Source organism: Nilaparvata lugens, unplaced genomic scaffold (genome assembly GCF_014356525.2).
Source record: "Nilaparvata lugens isolate BPH unplaced genomic scaffold, ASM1435652v1 scaffold5201, whole genome shotgun sequence".
Lineage (NCBI taxonomy): Eukaryota > Metazoa > Arthropoda > Insecta > Hemiptera > Delphacidae > Nilaparvata > Nilaparvata lugens.
The window spans coordinates 1-19,494 of NW_024091086.1; the positions used below are offsets into that span (position 1 = coordinate 1).

General features: G+C 34.7%; 1 long non-coding RNA gene across 1 annotated transcript; it reads right to left on the minus strand.

The window, feature by feature from the left end:
* Nucleotides 1–16,330: 16,330 nt before the first annotated feature.
* On the minus strand, nucleotides 16,331–18,395 carry LOC120355911. The gene is made up of 2 exons (XR_005573866.1): nucleotides 18,110–18,395; nucleotides 16,331–16,686 (listed from the first exon to the last, which is right to left on the minus strand). It is a non-coding gene; the product is annotated as an uncharacterized LOC120355911 (long non-coding RNA).
* Between the last annotated feature and the right edge of the window lie 1,099 nt (nucleotides 18,396–19,494).

Below are 19,494 nucleotides of genomic sequence, written 5' to 3' on the forward strand. Positions count from 1 at the left end.
TGCGTGTCACATTATCATAATCTCTTTCTCTTCCTCCTTACTCGTTGTTATTCGTCTTCTTCATCTCCTCCTGTAGTCTTCTTCTTCTTCACCTCCCAATCTTTTCCGTTTAATAGGTGCCATATTTGTATTACTACTACAAATTACCTACGGTAGAAAAAACATAATACAGCAACAAATATTTACATACAAGGTACCATGAAAAAAAACCTGTTTAGTTTTTTTCTATGTGATGCTATTTTTTCTATTGCAAAACCAGTCTACCACATGTACGATAAGGAAAAGGATTTGTAAGAATATGACGTAATTATTATCTGCAGATCGATGATGAAGGAAGAAGAAGAAGAGAAGAAAGGGAGTAGCAAGAGAGGGAACGAAGAAAATCTAAGAAAAATCAGTGTTGTAAGACAAGAAAGTGAAATACGAAAAGGAATAGAAAGATAAGAAGAATAGGAAGACAAAGAAGAAGAGAAGGCAGGATGGTGAGGGAGAAGAAGAAGAGGATACATTGATTGATTTATTTCATTTTTCTATTATCTATTTCAAGAAGAATAAGTATAAGAAGAGAAGAAGAAGAAGGAAAGGAGAAGGAGAAGGAGAAGAGCAGAAGAAGAAGAAGAAAAATGAGAAGGAGAAGAAGAAGTAGTAGTACAGTATTATTATTATTATTATGTGATGAAGAGGAAGATGAAAAACAAGAAGAAGAAAAAGAACACTTGAAGTGGTAGCAAGTTGAAGGAGAGTCTGTCGGAGAGAGAAGAGGGAGTTAGAGAGTGAGTTATTGATTGATTGATGATTGATTGATTGAGTACTTTATTTATGTAGATTACAATATATACTGGCTTATACACTTATAAACAATAGCTTACCATACAGCAAAATTATAGATGAATTTAAATACTATATTGACTAAGAAAAATATTGAACTGTACATGATATGAAAAAGCAATTTTTGTAATATAACAACTATAGATAATTATATTGTTAATGTATCTACATAAATTGGCGGAGCTTTGGACATATCAATGTCCATTCTTCGGAAAGAATATTAAAAATATCCCCCACTAACTCTCTACCAAAATTCATTGAGGGAGAGAGAGTGAGAGAGAGAGTGGCGAGGAGAGTGATAAAGAGTGATTGTGTGAGTGAGAGAGTGAAGAATCTAGAAGTAAGGTGAGATAGAAAACTGGTTTGGCCACAAGACGTTGCAGTATATTGAAAGCGCAGCAAGCAATCCTCAGCAACGTTTGCTTAGTCAGCGTTTTATTATTTGTTTGTGGACCTGAGATCTGAGAACTCAGAACACAGCAGAGCAAATAGAAGCCAACATACAGTATAAGCACAACTGAAGGTATTGGTGCAGTGTCTACTTCATTTTTGTTCATACAACTTATATCATACAATCCTATGACCTTCTGTGGTATTCTGTGGGTGTATTTCGTTCAGTCCAGGTCTTCAATTACTCCAGGTGCTCGATTAGTCTAGGTGTTCGACTACCCCATGTCAGACTTTCAGATTAGACCAGGATCTGGTGCAATCGTTACCTGGTCTAACTCCTTATCGTTTATCCCAAGACCAGGTCCTGTGTCTCGATTAGACCAGGTACCATTTAGTCCACCTGGTGAAATCCAACTACTGGGTTAATCGAGACGGAATGCTTGGATTAACGCAGTAGTTCGATTAGACCAGGTCCTGTGTCACCATAAGACCAGGTACCATTTAGTCCAACTGGTCTAATTGAACTACTGCGTTAATCGATGCATTCCGTCTTGTTTAGCCGAAGAGTGCGTTTAGACCAGTTTTTCAGCTTCATTGTAGAATAGGACCTGGTGTAAACGGAACCTGGTCTAATCAAGACACTCCCATTCTTGTGACCTTGTTCCACTCTCTCCCCCTCTTCACGTTTTCTTTTTCTTCTTCTTTTGCTTGGATTAACGCAGTAGTTCGATTAGACCAGGTCCTGTGTCACCATAAGACCAGGTACCATTTAGTCCAACTGGTCTAATTGAACTACTGCGTTAATCGATGCATTCTGTCTTGTTTAGCCGAAGAGTGCGTTTAGACCAGTTTTTCAGCTTCATTGTAGAATAGGACCTGGTGTAAACGAAACCTGGTCTAATCGAGACACTCCCATTCTTGTGACCTTGTTCCACTCTCTCCTCCCTCTTCACGTTTTCTTTTTCTTCTTCTTTTTCGTCGTCTACATCCCCACCTTCTTCTTATTCTTCTTCATCCTTTCATCTTTTCCTTATCATATTCTAGCTGTAAACTCTCTCTTACTTTCTTCAGACTTCTTCTTCTTCCTCTTTATCTTCATCATCATCATGATCATCATTGATCATTATCCCTCATCGAAAGTACTAAAGTACTTTATTATTTTACAAACGGAAGAGGTGATCTAGATTTTCACCTCTCACACTATTTTGCTCAGACAAAGTGGCAACTGATGTTCATTTCACATTTCACTGCAAAGAAAACTTCTGGAAGAAAAAGTAGAGGAAGGAGGAAGAGAAGAAGAAGAAGAAAAAGAAAAATAAGATGATGAAGAAGAAGAAGAAGAAAAACAAGAAGCAGGAGAACAAGTAGAAGAAAATCAGAGTCGAGTTTTATCTGAAATTGGAGATGAAAAACAAGAACAGGGTGAATGATAAGGAGAAGAAGAAGAAGAAGAAGAAAAAGAAGAAGACATTGACAAGACAGAGGTTCGGCAACATTGTTCTCCTATCTTCTCCACTGCTATTATAACGTGGACCTCACTATAGTTGAGACGGCGTCAGAGAAGTTAACAAAGGGAAGTAAACAAAGAGGAGCAGATGATGAGAAGTAGATGAAGAGAAGCAGTAGACAAAGAGAAGTAATAATTAGAGAAGTAAGTGGTGGTGAAGAGGAATTTAATCTGAAGCCAGACATTATTTATAGTGGATGATAGGTGTGGAGGGTTGTGAGGAGTTATGGGTGGGGGTGCAGAGTTTAATAGCAGATATTTTGACGGTTGGCTCTCTGACCAGGGGGCTATTTGGGGGTGGTTGGGGTTGGAAGGACTCTGAGTTATGACCGTCTGCAAGATTGGCAAAACAACCCACTTGACTAATCTTCTTCTTCCTCCTCCCCCAAAACTCCTCCTCCTAATCCTCCTCACCTCACCCACCCCTCCAGCACCTCATCGTTGTCTACCATCTCCTCCTCATACTTCCACTCTTTCGATTCTGACTCCACCATTCTATGTACTTTCGGTCATCTCCTTTGTATTCTTCTGCACTTTTGTTTCTCGCTCTCTTTTAATCTCCTCCTTTTTCACTCCATCTCCTATTCTTCTACTTTTCTAATCTCTTTCCTATCTCCATTTCTACCAATTCTCTTCCCACTCATTTCTTCTTCTTGTATTTTCCATTATTTTTTCCATCATCATCATCGTGGCTTCATCATAATGTATAATCATATTCTTCTTCTTCTCCTTCTCTTGTTCTTGTTCTTCTTCTTCTTCTCTTCTTCTTCCTCTTCTCCTTTTTCTCTTCTTTTTCCTCTTCCTCTCTTCTTCTAATCCTATTTGGTAGAGGTTAGTGGGAGGATATTTTTCAATATTCTTTCCGAAGAATGGACATTAATATGTCCAAAGCTCCGCCAATTTATGTGGATGCATTACAATATGATATTATCTATAGTATGATATTACAAATTGCTTTCCATATCATACAGTCAATAATTATTTTCTTAGTCTATATTATGTAAATTCATCTATAATTTTGCTGTATTGTAAGCTACTGTATACATAAGTGTATAAGCCAGTATAAATATTGTAACTACATAAATAAAGTACTCAATCAATCAATCAATCTTTCCTATCTCCATTTCTATCAATTCTTCTTCTTGTATTTTCATTATTCTCTCCTTCATCATCATCGTGGCTTCATCATACTGTATAATCATATTTTCTTCTTCTTTTCTTCTTCTTCTTCACCCCTTCTCCTGGTTCTTGTTCTTCCTCTTCATCTCAACCTTCTGAATCTCTTCCTTATCTCCCATTCTATCAATTCTCCTTTCCACTCATTTCTTCTTCTGTATTTCTTAATTATTTTTTTCCTTCGTCGGCGTCATCAGGGCTTCATCAAAACGTATAATCATATTCTTCTTATTCTTCTTTCTTCTTCTTCTTCTTCTTCTTCTTCTTCTCCTCCCCCCTCTTCACGTTACACTCTTGTCGTCCGCCAGTCAACACACATGATTTGTTTGCAGTTGTTTCCCCCTTCTCCTCCTTTTTCTCCTCCTCCTACTCCTTCTCCTGCTCCTCCATCACACTTCCTCCTTCCTCCTCCTCCTCCTTCTCTTCCCCTTATTAACTGGTCTGTATTGGTTGGGGACCACTTTCAAGTGGTATTGTGGAGACAAAGAAGAGAATAGAAGGCGAGAAGGAGAAGGAATGGTAGGAAGAGGAGGAGGAGGAGGTTGAGGAGTAGGAGGTAGAGGAGAGAGACAAGGAAAAGGGCAACGATTGATAAATGAGGGGTGGGAGAAAGGAAATTTTGGGGCATGTAGGGTGAGGAAAAGGCTAGTGTTGTATTGTTTGTTGTGACCAGACATGTTGAAATTGATTACCAACTTGAACAGCTACTCCTTCAGATTGAGTGGGGATATTGTGTGCACATTCTATGCCAGCTAACTAACTTAACAGTTTGGGACTCAACCCTCCATGCTCTAAATTATATGTCTGTTCTGATTAATCTTTGTTTACTCTTGTATTGACTCGTTTTCCGCTACTTGATTATGATCGGATTGAAACACTGAGTCCAAAATTTCTTTCATACTTTGTTGTGACTTATTTTCATATATTTTCGAATATCTATGATTAATCATATGAATAGATCCGATCATAGAGGAAGGAAATAGAAATAGGTAATAGTCCTCTCCGATTCGATAGAACCAGTATTGTAATACTATCTCAAGTCCCAAGGCCGGGAAGGGCCGTTCTGCAGGCGAGAATGATGTTTCTAGTCGAGGCGTTAGCCCAGACTAGAATTTCATTCAAGCAAGCACTGCAAAATACATTCACGTCCAAGTAACTCACACTATTTTTTGTCATAATAATCTAGAAAAGAATATTGAGAAACAGAAAACATTACCTGCTTGTGCTGTCATTACAATAACATAATCAATAAACATAACTAGTTTACAAGTTTCGAAACAGGAATTTCTTGATTGTAGTTGACAAAACTGCCACCTGGAGCGCTGAAAAGCGGTTTTTGTACCAGTTTAGCTGTTCCAAATTCGGAACTAGGAACATACTCGACTGTAAAGAAGACATTTATGATTTTATTAAAGTAGAGTAGCTGTAATGGGAATCATTTATGTTTATTTTTCTACAATCGCTGTTTACCGGCTTGATTTCATGAATGTAAAACAGCTGAAATTGAATGACTATGACAAAATAGTACTTCACGTAACAAGTCCGGTAACGATAATTTACCGCATAAGTATGATTGTTTCTGCCCGAAACATAGTTCAGGGCAGAATTATTATATGAATGCGGTAAATACGTTACCGTACAAGTTACGTACAATATTTTTTGTCATACTTATCTGAGAAAGAATAGTATTGCTGAGAAACAGAAAACTATTACCTGCTGCTTTTCGAGCTACTGCATTCTATAAACATGAAACCTAGCCCTAGCGCTAGTTCATAACAGACAGACCTTCGAGCTCAAATAAAATAATAAAGGCCTAAAAAAGATTTCAGTGTTAAAGTTTCAAGTGTCATGTACATATATTACTAAAACGGACATCAATAGAAGGTATGGCTTACAAATTACACTAATATAAAGTTCTGAAAATTTTAATTAGGGTCTTATCCTCCTGAATAACAACAGTATTATAATGCCTCAAATAACCTAACCCTGGTCAGCATACAATGTCTAGATTCAAAGAATCAAAATCAAAATTTTACTATAACTTTTATGGAAATTCCATCCAATCTTTTCTCTATTATGAGAATTATGTTATCAAACTCGTGTGATATAGTTTGTCTGTATTTATGCAGCTTGAAAAATTTAATTTGAAGAGCAACTCAATTATTTTAGCCAGACAACTTACAATAGATTATCAGATATATCTTGTTGAATCAACTTCAGATTATACTTCTTGCAGTTTTCAGTTTTATCAATAATTTATGAATCATTGATAGTGGATTGAGTAGGTAAGCTTTTCATCACGCTCCATGGTTGGGTGCCATTGTGTGAAGTGGTGCTTCCTGAGGGGTTATCTCTTCTGATAGAGTCCCACGTTGTGAAGCCATTGTGTGAAGTTGTGGATTGTAAATCCTTCACAGATAATACGATGTTTTGATATTTATAAGAGCAGTCTTTAAATTCGTCTTTGCGAATAAATTCACAAAAAATTAAGCCGTCTGGCTCGTAAAACTACTGGGTTCAAACCTCAGCTCTAGCTCAGTGGTAGATACACAAAATTCCAAATATAGTAATCACCATAAGGTTCAATGACCAGTGATTGATAATTCTTACCACTGCTTCTGTGAAGTTCTTGAAGAATACCAGTGAGGAAATTAAAAGAATATTTGATGACTGATTATCGTAACCATGTACCACTAGAGAATAATCAGGACCAACTATAATTGTTCTAGTTGATTCTTAAAACGCTCGTCGTGAATACAAGTATTCACCAATATACCCTTTCAAAATCCCTTAGAACTACAACGCCGTTCTTGAAGCTCTCTGGATCCTTATATGATATAACTGGAACATTATTAAGATAATTTTCAATATACTTGTTCTGGCAGTTTAAAATGAATATCATCAAAGAATGATAAACATTGAGTGCTCTGAATAAAGTTAATATTACTAGATTCATTAATAATTTGAGTGCTGCTAAATATTGTTGATTTAAAACAGCTCAAACTATATAACACAAGATGAGTTAGGATAAATAGAAAATCTATAAGTTTGTATGCTGACTAAAACATAACATATATTCCCATAAAAAAGATGTGCATAAAAATATTCGATTATCTATAATTCACTTAAATAATCTATTTCTAAAATCTGAATAATTATCACAGGCTTTGCTAATACTCACAATAATGAGTTTCAAATTCATAAATAACTATATTTAATACTGGTACTTATACTTCAATAATACAAAATTCTGCAAATAAAAACCTGTTTGGTCTATAGGTTTGATATACTATACTTGGTTCAATTAACAAATTATAATTAATTAAATTAATATTCAAACATGAGATCTCAGGGATTGTATGAATGCGGGGTGCATGGAAGTAAGCTTCCTACTATATTAAATAAATTTATAAATGTCTTATGGACTATGTGATATTATTCAACACGTGGGACCTTTATTTTAATTCAAATTAATTGGAATAGCGCTTTTTTTATTAATTACCCCACTGAACGTAGAAAGAAAAACGAGCTCGTTTGAAATATCACTCACTGAATGAAGAAGTTCTAGATGGTCTCGTGGATTGAATAATTATTTCCAATATTAATTAGGTAGGCTCCTTTTCGTCACTGCTGGGCTACGCGTGATCCAGATTTTTATAAGTTTCTTTCGAATTAAAGCTATTTTTTATGGGAATCTTACAAATTACGAACTCCTTGACAGCACTGAGTTCACAGATAATTGACTTTAATACAAATACTTTACATTTAAAAAAAAAGGTTTGGCTCAATAGTTTTAAAAGTTTTTAAAAAGGAAGAAGAAGAACCCTAAACTCCATGTGCATCCTCTCAGGTCGGGAACTTAAGCCAGAGAAGGAGGTTTTTAGAAAATTTGTCTCTTCACGAAATAATTCTGTAAGCTACTCTCTGATTGGCCTTCAATTAATAGACTCAATACAATTGGTTGCCTTGGGAATCAGGGCTTCCTCGGCTTTATAATAGAAAAATTAAATAAAAAAGAAGTTATACAAATGTATGGAGTGTTATCTTAAATTGATTTCATAAATAAATACCTAACATGCGATGTTAATACATTCAGTCTTTATATGAGTTTTGTATACTCTTGATTTATCATGCTTTCTTAGATTATAATAATATTTATACAAAAATAATGGGTGTTCGTATTTTACACATCGACTTCCTATAGTATACATAATATATCCTTTATGAGTAGATTTTATATAAATTCAACCTGTCATATGGGTTGATCGAATAATCAGCTGGTTCGCTCGGTATTGATTCTGATAATAATTATCGATTTATCCAAGATCGACTAATTCTTTTCAAAATGTGAACAAGACTCTAACCTCAATGTTCATGCATTTTATTTTTTATAATCCGCAATAATAAGTAAGCGCTTTATAATTTTTTGATCTTACCAATGGGTTCTCATAATTATTAAATCACATTATACATTTTTCTTATCAATGTGATAATGCTATTATTCCTATCGCTAATAATAATTGATTTGAGTTGATTTATCCTTTGACTAGGTCTAACTTCTTCCAATTTATAGTTCTATTATATTTCATTGGTTCATTTTAAAATATTTGGTGTATTAATTTTAAATGTGACAATATGTATATCGTATTACTTTTAATTACATTAACTTATAACCTTCTGACTTGCATAATGTTAGTTTTGACTTTGTCTATTGCCAATGTTGCTAATGACAATAAATGTATTTATTTATTTATATTTATTTATTTTATTTAATGGGCACAGAATCAGTTGATGAAGGGAGAATATGCGTGTTTGTGACACATACGTCTGTAGCACCACAAGGAAAATTCATAAGGACGACAAAAAATCGTACAAAGATTATGATGCTAACTGGCTTAATTGATCCCTGTTATTGGGAACCGTTAAAAGTAACAGCACACGGTCACTAAAGTATTTAACCTATAATGAGGCCACGCTATAATGGCAGTAGAGAAAAGATAGGAGAACAACATGCCGATCCATTGTCTTGTCATGCCTTCTATGTTGGTAGCTATATATAAAACTAATTTTATTTTCTAAATAGAAATATAAAAATGTTTCATTAATAAAACAATTCAATAATTATGGAAAAATAAGATAACTAAAAAATAAAAGAGTTAGAAATTAATAAAGAATATGAAATTTGAATATTAAAAAAATCAAAACAAAAAATAATGTATGTTTCATATCAGTTGATTAAAGAATTTATAACATATTTACCAAAAAAGTATTTAGAAATGTTTGATGAAAAATCTATTAAAGAATTTATAACTTGAAATAAATTAGTTTTATTAGTTTAGAAGATGATGATAATATCCTATATTAGAAATGAGAGAATTTTCATAATTTTCAAAATTTAATTCTAATAAAAATTAAAAACTTAAAAAATAAAAAAATTAAAAAATAAAAAATTGAAAATTAAAAAATTAAAAAATTCAAATTATAATTAAATTCAAATCAAATGAAATGGAGACTTTTGATGATGATCAAAAGATCATCATCTCACCTTCAAATTTCAGGGGTCATCATTTCAGATTCAATCTGTATAATAGACAGTATTGTTATTGGACAGTACATAAACTTACTGTAGTTCTCAAGCAAATGATAAAATAAATTTTCCTACAGATACCCTGAAAAGTGACCATTTGTGCACTGATTGCAGGCTGCAAAGAATCACTTTTCCGCACTAGTGCGCAAAGTGAGTACTTTGCGTACTCCAGATTTGCAGCATGACAACGCAAATAGTTAGTAGGTTATATGGAGCACCAATGCAGCAAAATCAAAATGAAGTTGGTAACGTGACTGCTGTGGCTGCTATAGTGAGCAGAGGTGCAACCAAGCACAACGCGCTAATTATTACTATTATATATTATACCAAGGACAACGACAGCACAGCCACCACAGCACACACCACACAGCTGCCCCCCGCCATTCAAACACTACTACATTATTCAGGCAATTTTACCCATAATTAACCACTTTTCATATTCAATGGTAACTGTAGGAAAAATTTAATGTGAAATACGTGCGCAAAGTTCGTTTGCTGCACTCAAGAAACCATTCCGCCCTCGCCTACGGCTCGGGCGTAAACGTTTCTTTCGATGCAGCAAACTGTCACTTTGCGCACTAGTTGCACCAATAACTATTTCAAGCATAATTTCATGATTTTTCCTTTTAATTTTCATTCCTATGCCTATCAACTCCAGAGCAGAGCTCTGTCCCCCGATATTAATCAGATTATACAGTCTCTGTAGTGTGTATAGTAGACTGTTAGGAATGAAATAAAGATATAAAGGTGCATTTTCGTTTGTGAGTAAATTTCAGCAGTCGACGACGACAAGCATTGTTGACATTCATACTGTCCAAATCTCAAGTGCGCTAAAACAGCTGATCAAATAACTTTTTTTCTCTCTCTTGGGTTAACAGCCGTAGGGCTGGTTGGCAGCAGCTCTCCATGCTTTTCTGTCGTCCGCTTTCCGCTTCAGCTCGTAGTATGATCCACATCTCATATCCCGTAGCAATTGTTTCATATACTCCAGCCTAGGTCTTCCTCTCATATTTCCTCCCTCAACCATTCCCTCCATTATCCTTGTCAGTAGAGTGTCATGTCTGATGATGTGGCCAATCAGCTGTGCTCTTCTTTGCTTGATCCACTTCAAGAAGTTCGGTTCTCTCCCACTCTTTCAAAAACTTGCTCATTTGTAATCATATCTCTCCAACTGATCTTCATCATTCTTCTGTAGCACCATGCCTCGAATGCAGCCAATCTTCTTTCCTCTCCACCCATTGTCCACGCCTCACTTCCATATGTTGCAGTACTCCATACATACGTTTTCAACATGTTTTTTCTTACGTCGAGACTTATGTTTTTTGAGGTGAATAGATTTTTCTTCTTATTGAAGGCAATCTTAGCCTGGGCAATTCTGCTGGCAATGTCCTTGCAGCTTCTTCCATCACTTGTGATTTTGCTACCCAGGTAATTGAACTCCTTCACTTCATTTACTACCTCATTCCTTAGCTTTACTGCTGAGCTGTTCTCCCCTGTCCTGCAACATATTAGCACTTTGGTCTTTCGGATGTTTATTTTCAATCTAAACTCTTCCTCCATTATTCTGTCCATTTCATTCAGTGTTTTCTGCAGTCCTCTTCACTTTCTGCCATTACTGCTATATCATCCGCAAAACGAAGCATATCTACCGTTTCCCCATGAATTTTCACTCCTGTACAAACTTTTTCTCTCACTCTGTCGATTGCCTTTTGAATATACACTTTTCTTTTTTGTATTTATTTATTCAAGTCAAACTTTTCTAATAGTATCAACATATCGCCATTTAAAAGTATAAACTCAACCTCCCCCATTAAAAAATAATTGAACATTATCTTTTAAGTTATTTAGACAAATTGAAATCTACCCAATGTGAGATCCTCACCCAGTTGTGGTCGACGACGGCATTTACGCACAAACGAAAATCGAGCTTTAGTTGTTGGTGTTTTTAGTGTCAATATAGCCCAGGTGTCTTAGATTATTAGGCAACTTGGCAACGCCTGGTTCACTTTAGACTATCAGTGAAGTTTGAATGAGAAAGATTGATGATTTAGTATTAATTCTGACAGTAATAAGTGATTCTCACTGTAATAAAAACTACGCTAGAGGTGTCAAGATCGCGTTCAGTGAAGAAAATTGGTGAATCTGTTTTTTGAGACACCAGTCTGCTAAGAAGTGGTTGTGACTCATTTTAAATCGTCAGAGTTGGTTTGAATGGGGAGCATTGATGCTATTTATGAGGAAATGCTAACAGGTTAGAGTGAATTGCACAGTAATCAGTGCGAGATTATTAGAACGCCGTTTGACAACTACTTGTGCAATGGATTAAACGTGGACAAGAGTATCAAGTTCAGGTTTTGGGATTTGTTCGTCATTTTTTTACGATTTACACACTCAGGTCCACAGGTTTATAGTTCAAAAGGCTCAAGTTGTGCTGTAAGGAATATATTTTTCCTACAGTTACCTTGAAAAGTGGCCATTCCTGCACTGATTACAGAACGCAAAGAATCACTTTTCCGCTCTAGTGCGGGAAAAATTTTTCCTGCACTCCACATTTGCAACATGGCAACACAAAATAGTTGGTGGGTTATATGGAGGATTAGTGCATATGTTGGTAACAATGACTGTGGTTAGATTTAGATAAGAATCATTTCAATGGCTACCCTACATTTATGATAAGATCCCAATCTAGAAATCCAAAACAAGAGTAATGTTTATCTAAATCATAATTAAATAATAACTTATCATCATTTAATAATAAATAATGCTTATTTTCTATTGACAGTAATAATTATTTCAACTATAAGCAATGAGAAATGTAGCAAACACACACATTATGTAATTCGAATTTTCAGGTTAAATAATTACCGTTCGAAATCCATGTCAATAAATTAATAAAATAACATTAGAATATACTACAATAAAATATTTTCTGTTGTCTATGTTATTTTATAAATATTTTTTAGTTTACTTATATTATTTTTCGGTAATTTAGTAGTTAACCATGTCTAAATATCTGAATACCGTTTTTAGTTGGATGAAACCAAGACCTTAAAGATGCATAGACTCACCTGCAGCGCTAGTGTCGTTACTTGGAATTGAGAATCCCCATTGAGGGGCAGCCCATAAGATTAATACATACAAGGCCACCAATGCCTTTGTGATCTATATGTATCACAAATAATAATCATATAGAATCTCGTGTTAAAATACCCCAATGGCGCCTTCAATTTCAAGTAAGAGCTATCATGGAAGGGCATAGGCATTGTGGGTCTATATCATTCTTTAAGTCTTTGGCTGAAACGAAGTTATTTACGATTCTTCCCGCTAGTCGCTGCGCTTGACGGTTCATCCATTCAGCCCGATGCTGTTGGCGTGTATTTTGAATGCAATTTTTTGTTCTAGTGTATTTTTCTGCATTCTGAATGAATAAAGATGAGAACGTTGGCTGAGCATTTTCAACTCAATTGATTATTAATTTTTAAATGTGTTAAGTTTTGTTATTAATACAGCATCACACACAAACAACAAATTTGATGGATTTCCAGCCATCATTTTATCCATATTCCCACTTTTCATATTCAATGGTAACTGTAGAAAAATTAAATGTGAAATATGTGCACAAGTTCCTCTGCATTCACTCAAGAAACCATTCCGTAAACGTTTCTTTCGGTCCAGCAAACTGTCACTTTGCGCACTAGTTGCACAAATAACTATGTTCCTAGCTACCTCCGAAATTGCTGTTCCTGTACTGATTACAATACCCAAAGATTCACTTTTCCGCTCCAGTGCGGGAAAAATTTCTGCACTCCTGATTTGCAACATGGCACACAAAAAGTTTAGGTTATATCATAGATGAAGGATAAGTAAGTGAACGTTGATATAGTGAACGAATATAGATATATAGATATATAGTTCCTTTATATAGATATATAAGCCCTAAGATATAGTGAACGTTTCTTTCGGTGCAGCAAACTGTCACTTTGCGCGCTAGTTGCACAAATAACTATTGTGCATTCAAATGAAATGTAATACTGTATTAATTAGAAATCTAGTTTACTACTTACTGTGTTTCATTTTCTAAGACTCAGTAATGTAATTTTGTGTGTAATTTGATGTAAACTTAATTCTATATTTTGTTGTACTAAATTCAATATTTGACTTTGCCTATTGTTCTAAGAATTTAATTGCAATAATATTATATTTATTTTATTTACATGACATGACATCTTTATGAGTTAGTTATCAATTTAACATCTTTATGCATTCTTATGCACTTTCCATGTTATTTCTCTGTGCAAAGTTTAATTTTATTTGTTGTATCCTGAAAAAGGACGAAGGAGTGAGTTTAATTCGTCAAGGAAAAACGTTTCCAATTATAGAAATGAGAAAAATAAAGATTGTCATAAAAACTGCGACTTTTTAATTCAAAACTTTTGTGTTCAATTTTCTAGTTTTTCGAAATTTAATTCAAACATGACTATGACAATGACTGCGACTACGCCCCGTTTCGGAAAACCAATTTTCTGACTCCAGCTGTTTAAAGTCTAGAACTTAGCTAAATCCCGAGCTCGGAAACCGGCCCTATGTGTCCTAAATATTCCTCAACATACCTGCTACCCAATATTTCACAGTATCAACTTAATTATGCATCTCATACCTCATATACCAACCTCACGTTTCTCTGTATCAATTATCCACTAACCAACTTACATGCCAATAATTTGAAAGTAGTTTCCAGCATGATCGATCATGTTGGTACAGCATGAGCTCAAAATAATGAATAACATGACCATAAATATGCTGCTTCTTCCTCAATTATATATTGGCTGGCACATAAAGCTACCTCCTAATTCAAATGCAGCTAACGGAGTTACTGTCTAATTTATTGAGCCAAAGATGGACTTTCAATAGAGTGATGTGGGTGAGCTATAGATAGTCCAGGCTACAGTCCATCCATCGAGACAATATATCTATGGTGTGGTCCTCGTTATAATGGCAGTATTTTGATCAACATTCCAGTTGCTATCCTTGTCTATCATTCGACACAACAGTTCGCACTATCCTTTTTCAGCTCCACACCGTTGCCAGATCGGATTTAACAATGAAGAAAAGTATCATGTATTCAAAGAAGATATCCCATGTTATTGATGGTTTATGTTCCAAATTTTAAGCCGATTTTTGTTACCTCAAGCCGACTACTGTCCATTATTACTGTTTTGTTGGGGTGAGAGTGTAAGAACGGCACAGTATGAGAGACTACCAGCGTCACATAGCTTCACAAAAATAACTACTAAGGCTATCGGCTGTGCAAAGGCTAAAAATAAACTTTCTACTGGTGATAGTTTTTCGATTCGTATATCATCAAGCTATCAAAATGAAAACGTTTTCTCAGGTAAACATTTTTTTCCGATCATTACTTTTGAGATATCAGCACCTAAAGTTAAAATTTTTGGGACAGAACATTTCAAATTCGGTAAGAGGTGAATCTATAAGATTTAGAGGATGAATTCTTCATGGTATTGTTCATCTAGTTAAATAGCAATTTTCTAAAAATATTGATTTTTGGGGAAGGTTATTTAATTCAACTAAAAGATATTTTTGGTCATCTTTAGTAAATTGAATAACTTTCTCAGAGATTAATATTTTCAATTTTTTCGTTTTACTGGATCAACAATATCATTATCAATTTATCCTCTAAATCTCACGGATTTACCTCTTACCGAATTAGAAATGTTCTGTCCCAAAAATTTTAACTTTAGGTGCTGATATCTCAAAAAGTAATGATCGGAAAAAAAAATGTTTTCCTGAGAAAACTTTTTCATTTTGTAGAGCTAGATGATACACAAATCGAAAAACTTTAAATATATCACCAGTAGAAATTTTATGTTTAGCCTTTGCACAGCCTTAACAGTGAAATTCGGAACATAAACGCAGTATACCATGGGATCTTCTTATGCTATCTTTTTCTCTGTGCAGAAGAGAATAGCGTTATCTGCTTTGTCGAATGATAGACAAGGATAGCAACACCATTGTTAATCAAATACAGCCATTATAACGTGGACCTCAATACAAGCATAATTTACTGTATTTGGCTTTGAAAACATGGAGTAGGTGTACAGAAACAATCAATAGCGACAGTTGAATTGTGATATGAACTAGAAATGATACGAGAAATCAACAGGAGGTCCACCCCATACTTGAGAAATTTACTTTGTAATCTCCTTCTCGTGCGTGAGGTAGGTAGGTAGATCAGTTTATTCAAAAGAACACATGTCGATATTTTATTTGTAGAACAGCTGTTTTGACAAATTTAAAAAATCCTCAAATTCATAATTAAACAAAGGAAAATGTACTCTGAACACAATAACAATAGTATAATCGTAGTTTTAATTATTTAGCCGCCAGTCGGCATATTGTTATTCCCCTAAATTATCCTCGTTAATGAGGCTTATAGATCAATGAGCAAGGAGAGTTGTGTGAGTGTACCACACCAGATTTTTTATTTTGGGTTTTTTGAAATAGTTTGTCGATTAGGCTGTGTTGGTATCCATTTTGTTGAGCTAGATATTTCATGGTAGGTACTGAGTTCTGCTTCGTAGTGTTCAGGTAAGAGGGGGGTGGTTTGTAGTCTGTGTAGCATAGATAATTAAGCTGAGTGTTTATGTTGAACAGGATTATTTGAGGAGTTGTGAATAAGGGTGTCTGTCATGGTTGCATTCCTGAATAGGTTGTAGGAGTGTTGTTGGTTGTGTTTTGAGATACTTAAATCTAGGAAACATGAAAACAATTTGGAAAATGAGGAACTATTTGTAGAAATAAGGGTTAATAGATCAGAAACTTCAATTCCTCAAGTAGCAAATGCTTTTATTGCATTGTTTCAATTAAACACACACACACACACAGAAAAAATTATTGAAAATTTGAAACAACTTGGAAATGAAGAATCATTTGTAGTACAGTAATATGGTTTAATCGATCAAAAACTTCAATTCCTCAAGAAGCAATTGCTTTTATTACATTGTTTCATTTAAAAACCAACACACAAAAAATAATTTTAAAAAATTGAAACAATTTGAAAAATGAGGAATCATTTGCGACCGGGTGGCAGATGGCCTCCCCTGGGGCGGGGATCGGCAAGGACTGGAGTCATAAGACTCATCACCACCAACGCTGATGCTACGAGAACCACGTGGAACAACTGTGAAAAAAGCCAACATACAATCATTTTCAATACAATGATAAAAATAGAAGAAAAAAATGTAATCTATATATATATATAAAAGCGAAATGGCTCACTCACTCACTCACTCGCAGAACTAAAAATCTACCGGACCAAAAACGTTCAAATTTGGTAGGTATGTTCAGTTGGCCCTTTAGAGGCGCACTGAGAACGGATTTGAAAAAAAAATTCTAAATATACACCCGAAATCTGCGTTTTCTAGCGTTTTCTCAGCTTAATCGAGAACAAATGAACAGAAAATGGTCAAATTTAGTACAGAAGCTCAGCTAGGTGTTGTGTTAGAAGGAATTTGCAATAACGTCTAAGATACGCCCAAAATTAGCGTTTTTCCAGCGTTTTTTCGCTTTTTCTCAGATTTATCGAGAACAAATAAACAGAAATTGTTCAAATTCAGTACAGAAGCTGAGCTAGGGTGTAATAATGTTGTGTTAGAAGGAATTTGAAATAACGACAAAGATACACCCAAAATTAGCGTTTTTTTTTTTTGCATTTCATCAAGTGATAGACAGAAAATTTTCAAATTTGGTACAGAGGTTTAGCTAGGGTCTGAAAATTTTGTGATAAGGTGACTTTTATATTTCATCATACGCCCAAAATAAGCGTTTTTCCAACGTTTTTCTCAGCTTTTCTGAGTTTCCTCAGCACTCTGACTTTCTGATGGAATGAAGCATGCCCAAATGAAAAATGCAGGCTAGCGAAGCGAGCCCGCTGATCTCATTTTTGGACGATCCAGTCGGGGGTCCAGGGCAGAGCCCCCTGGCTGGACGGATACGGCGAGCGAAGCGAGCCTGACAGCTAGTATAATATAAGTTTTACATAGAAAGTCTACAAAATATTTTTGATAAACACACAATTTCGATAAAGTTCAAAAAATTCAAATTCAGTTCGTTCCTCCATAAAATATGACATATTTACAAAATAGAAAAGTGTTATGAATTACAAGTACATTTTTCCTGCATGGATGATTTGTCCGTGTGCAGGGAGGAGTGGCAAATTATCAGACTGAAAGCAAAACACTAGACAAAATAAAAGCAATCACAAACTATGAATAATAATGAAATTTGAAATAATAATAACAACGTTTATTATTATGATAAATATTGAAACTAAAGATAGAAAAAACAAAGTTTCAGCTCGAGTTTGAAGGGCTGAGTTAGAAGTAATAGCTTTATTAGCGTGGTATTGTGTGAAAATATAATGAGTTATAATATAACGATATTTGGAACATTAACGTTCCATACCATGGGTTATCTTCTTATGCTATATTTTTCTATGAAAATACCAATCACAATCACAATCTATTCTAAGACAATCAATCATTCGTGTTATCTATGCTAAGAAAAGCCCAAAACCGAGTGTTTTTAAAGCATTTAGTACATACCTTCATTTTGCGAAGATTGTGATGGAGATTAGATCTGCAAAATCGTGTATGGCAGCACTATTTTCCCTGATGTTTCTGATTTTCTGAGCGTTAAGGAAGCTGTATTTATATCAAAATATAAGTACAGGATTATCGGAAAAGCTGTGGATAATCAATTGTATTGAACAGTTGATTAAATTTGTATTGAATGTTGCGTAAGCCAGAGCTCATGATTAATGTAAATACTGTTGATTGAATCCTTCACTCTATTGTCAGAGAGGCGTGAGATAATCAATAGTTCTATTGAAACCCTATTGACTGTTGATTGAATTCCTATTTAATGTTTTGCCAGCCGGAGCTCTTGATTAATGTCAATACTGTGAATAAATTCTTCTATTGAACTATCAGGTAGGCTTGAAATGATCTCTAGTTCTATTGATCAGTTGATTAAATCCTATTGATTGTTGATTGAATTTCTATTGAATGTTTTGCCAGCCGGACTGTTGATTAATGTCAATACTGTGAATAAATTCTTCTATTGAATTTTCATGGAGGCTCAGAATAATCTCTAGCTCTACTGATCAGTTGATTAATCCTATTGACTGTTGATTGAATTCCTATTGAATGTTTTGACAGCCGGAGCTCTTGATTACTGTCAATACTGTGAATAAATTATTCTATTGAATTCTCATGGAGGCTCAAAATAATCTCTAGTTCTATTGATCAGTTGATTAATCCTATTGACTGTTGATTGAATTCCTATTGAATGTTTTGCCAGCCGGCGATCTTGATTTATGTCAATACTGTGAATAAATTCTTCTATTGAATTTCCATGGAGACTCAGAAAAATATCTAGTTGTATTGATCAGTTTATTAATCCTATTGACTGTTGATTGAATTCTTATTGATTGTTTTGCCAGCCGGAGCTCTTGATTAATGTCAATACTGTGAATAAATTATTCTATTGAATTCTCATGGAGGCTCAAAATAATCTCTAGTTCTATTGATCACTTGATTAATCCTATTGACTGTTGATTGAATTCCTATTGAATGTTTTGACAGCCGGAGCTCTTGATTAATGTCAATACTGTGAATAAATTCTTCTATTGAATTATCAGGGAGGCTTGAAATGATCTCTAGTTCTATTGATCAGTTGATTAATCCTATTGACTGTTGATTGAATTCCTATTGAATGTTTTGCCATCCGGAACTGTTGATTAATGTCAATACTGTGGATAAATTCTTCTACTGAATTTTCATGGAGGCTCAAATAATCTCTAGTTCTATTGATCACTTGATTAATCCTATTGACTGTTGATTGAATTCCTATTGAATGTTTTGCCAGCCGGCGCTCTTGATTAATGTCAATACTGTGAATAAATTCTCCTATTGATTATCAGGGAGGC